This window comes from Gossypium arboreum, chromosome 13, assembly GCF_025698485.1.
Source record: "Gossypium arboreum isolate Shixiya-1 chromosome 13, ASM2569848v2, whole genome shotgun sequence".
Classification (NCBI taxonomy): Eukaryota; Viridiplantae; Streptophyta; class Magnoliopsida; order Malvales; family Malvaceae; genus Gossypium; species Gossypium arboreum.
Genome location: NC_069082.1, coordinates 96,788,554 through 96,793,205, shown reverse-complemented (window position 1 = coordinate 96,793,205; position 4,652 = coordinate 96,788,554).

Genomic DNA, 4,652 nt, shown 5'->3' with positions numbered 1-4,652 from the left:
ATACAAAAATGCACGACATTTTCTACCATATAAGACTTTGTACGGTGCCATTTTAATGCTCGATTGAAAACTGTTATTATAGGCGAACTCAATCAATGGCAATTATTGTTACCACGTACCTTCAAACAAAGAATGCAACATCTTAACATATCTTCTAGTGTCCGAATAATCCGCTAAGATTGACCATTTGACTACGATGAAAAGCAGTATTGAAATGTAATTCCGTACCTAATGTCTCTTGTAATTTCTTCCAAAACCTTGAAGTGAATCTCAGATCTCTATCTAACATAATAGATAATGGCACCCCGTGCAATCTCACAATATCAGAAATATATAACTTAGCTAATTTATTAAGCGAGTAATCGGATCGTACCAGAATAAAATGAGCTAATTTTATCAATCGATCAACTACAACCCAGATTGCATCTTTCTTTCTCGGAGATAGGGGAAAACCCGAAACAAAATCCATTGTCACTCTATCCCATTTCTACTCTGGAATCATAATTGGCTGTAACAAACCAGATGGCACCTGATGTTCAGCTTTAACTTGTTGACAGATCAAACTTTCGAAACAAAGTTGGAGATATCTCTTTTCATTCCAAACCACCAGAATGTTGTTTCAAATCATTATGCATTTTAGTACTACCCGGATGTACAGATAAACGACTGTTGTGAGTTTCATTCAAAATCATCTGAATCAACTCTGAATTTCTTGGAACACACATCCGATCTCAGAATTTCAAACAATCATTATCATCAACTCTAAATTCTGAATCAGAATTCAATTCACACTGAGCTTGTCTTGCTATAATCTCATTATCAACTTTCTGAGCATCAATAATCTGTTGTAAAAATAATGGTCTCGCTTTCAATTCGACTAAAACCGAACCATCATCAAACAGAACCAAATGAGTATTCATAGCAAGTAATGCAAATAATGATTTCTAACTCAAAGCATTAGCAACAACATTTTCTTTTCCCGGATGATAATCAATAATAAGCTCGTAGTGTTTTAGTAGTTCTAGCCATCTTCTCTGTCACAGATTCAAATCTTTCTGATTCATCAGATATTTTAAGCTTTTGTGATCGGAATAAACGCGACATTTCTCACCAAACAGATAGTGGCACCAAATTTTCAATGCGAATACAATTGCAGCCAGCTCAAGATCATGGGTCGGATAATTCTTTTCATGTGGATTTACTGTCTCGAGGCATAAGCTATGACTTTGCCTTCCTGCATCAAAACGCAACCCAGAGCATTCAGCGATGTATCACTATAGATCACAAATTCTTTACCCAATTCTGGTTGTACTAACACCGGAGCTTCTGTTAATAGGGCTTTCAATTGATCAAAGCTTTTCTGACACCTTTCAGACCATTTTAGTCCACTTACCATGTAAATGGCATGTTAACAACATAACGACCTCTTAATTAAAAAGACATAGCAAATAGGCACTTTTAACATATAGCATGCAACTTTTACATTTTATGTGATTAGGTTCTTTTATCAAATCGAGCACACAAACGATAAAATTTTCACAGACATAAATTCACATATAATAGGCATAGAAAATAATATAAACTTATTTTTCTGACTCGAATTTGAGGTCCCGAAACCATTATTCCGATTAGGGTCTAAACCGGGCTGTTACACGTGTGGACAATAATAAGGCTATTTACCAAGTCATTTGCCAGCCTTATTCACACATACACTTACCCTAATTCAAAGGCACAAAACAATACATACTTAGGCAACCAAACATCCACATTCATGGTTAAAACATATCAAATTTATATTTTTATCTAACATATTCACTACATTTATTAAGCCCTAAATCAAACATACAAATCTCACATTCATTAGACTTCATTCAATTACTAGCTAGTTACCAAATTATACTCAAATTCCTCATCTCATCTATAGGTCACAATTCCAAACATTACACAATCATGCCATAAATCACATTTCCAAATATTTCAGATTCACCAAGCATATCATGATCATATCACCATAGACATTGACACATATATGAATATACTTAGGCTTACAACCATGTTGCCAATATAAGCCAACTTCATGGCCAAATAGCAAAACAAGCCTTTGACGATTACAAGCCATTATATTGGCTAAAATCATATGACGCATATAAAAAAATGACCAAGTCCCTATACATGTCATAAACTCAAAGTACTTGAATTCATCAATACCCAAAATGATAGCTTGATATTGTGATAGGATCTCTGGCTATCCCCAACCCGAGCTAGCTTGACGGCACTATAAAACATGGGAAAGAAAGGGGGTAAGCTATATAGCTTAGTAAGTCTGTATGAAAATAATAAGCAACTCTTACCAATCATTTACCAAGTCTAATAATATAACACAAGAAAATATAAATTGCAATAAAACTCACAATTATAACTTATTCAGTCACATTGTTTGCTCTATCAATTTGCAATCATAATTTAACATGCCCTGACATTAACCTAACAACCGTAATCACTCCATTATAACCGATTACCACAATCAACCAATCAATTCAATCCTCATAAATAACATGCACATTAATTAGGAGTATTCACATTTCAAGCATATATTTTAGCATCCTTCAATTGTTTAAAACTCATATCTTCCCATAATCATTTTTAATAGGCAATTATGCTAATCTTTCCTTTTTTCATATCCGATAAATCACGATTTTTGAATAAATCATGCTATACCATAACTCAATTTAGCCGGAAAGCCAATTACACGACCGCCAATCGAATTTACCATGCATTTTGTACATCACAAGTAGAGACCGATAATCACAAGGCTTTCATAAGAACATTCTCATGGAAACCATGAACTCACAATGTCATGAAATCAATGCTTATAAACTTTATGTACACACCTGTACTAATTCGTAATACTTACATGCTCTTTCTCTTCTTTGACATACCCGTTAAATTACCCTTTGAACCACTTGGAATACTAAAGGGTACTCGGGAATCTAGTACACACAGTACCATACCAATGCCATAACCCAGATATGGTCTTACATGTAATCTTGTATCGATGCCAATAGCCCAGCTATGGTCTTACACGAAGTATCATATCAATGTCATATCCCAAATACAGTCTTACATGAAGCCTCATATTGATGCCATATCCCCGATATGGTCTTACACGTAATCTTAGTAACCATAATGTCATGACATTTGTATCCTATCTATTCCTAAGGTTCAACTAGGATTTCACGCTTGTCATAGCTTTGTCGAATACGTCCAAGTGTAATTCACAATCCATACGATAATAAAACATTTAAAACATAATTAAAAACAATGCAATAATGCATAAGAACTTATCTCGACATAAAAATGAAGAAAAGGACCTAACTGTCAAATACTCGTTTCTCCCCCATTCTAGTTCTGAACCTCGTTTTTCTTGATCTATAATATCACATTTAACTTATTTAATCATTATACTACCAAAATCACCCAAAATCACATTATAGAAAAATTACATTTTTGCCCCTAAAGTTTGACCTTTTTACATTTTAGTCTCTAGACTCGTAAAATGAAATGTACTCAATTTCTACAACACCTATGCCTAGCCAAACCTTATACATGCTTATAGCAGCCCACAATTTTCTTTTATTCACATTTTAACACCCATTTCACAACTTTTTACGAATAGGTCCTTTTAGGCATTTTCATCGAAAATCACTTAGCAAAAGTCGTTTATCATATACCAAACATACATTTCCTACCATTAGACATAAAATACACAAATATCTATCATGGGTAACGTTTTAAGCCTTGATTATTTCTTAAATTAGTGGTAGAAATAGACAGATCATGTTATGAGGATTTTAAAAACATAAAAATCATTAAAAACGGGGCTAGAACAAACTTACAATCAAGCTTGGAAGCTTGAAAAACCCTAGCCATGGTTTCCTCTTGGTAAATTCGGCCATGGGGTAGAAGATGAGCAAAAATTGGCTTTTAATTTGGCTTTTTAATTCATTAATTTACCAAATTACTAAAATGCCCTTAATGAAAAAACTTTAGAAACATACCTAACCATTTTCATTTTTGTCCAACAGCTTAACCAATGGTCTAATTACCATTTAAGGACTTCCAATTTAAAATTTCATAGAAATTAGACAACTCTAGCATGTAGAATTTAACTTTTGCACTTTTTACAATTTAGTCCTTTTGACTAAATTGAGTGCCCAAACGTCAAAATTTTCGAACAAAATTTTCACGAGATCATTCTATAAAGTCGTAGACCATAAAAATATAATAAAAATAAATTTTTCTCTGTTGGATTTGTGGTCCTGAAACCACTATTCTGACTAGATCCAAAATCGGGCTATTACAAATAAAATTTAATATTAAATTAATATAATATTCAATAAATAGTTTATTAATTTAATATTAAAGTGATTAAGTTTAATCATAGTTGAACTCTCTAAACTCTTCATATATAAAGAGAGCCTTGGGTCATTATTTTACACACTTGAATTCAAGAAAAAGTTGTAGAGAGAAAATTCTTCGAAGAAATTATTTTAGAAAATTTCTAAAGATATTTTTCTAATTTACAACTTGACAAAAATTTTAGAGAAATCTTGAAATTACTCGATTGGTAATTTTTGTGAGAAATTTTCTGA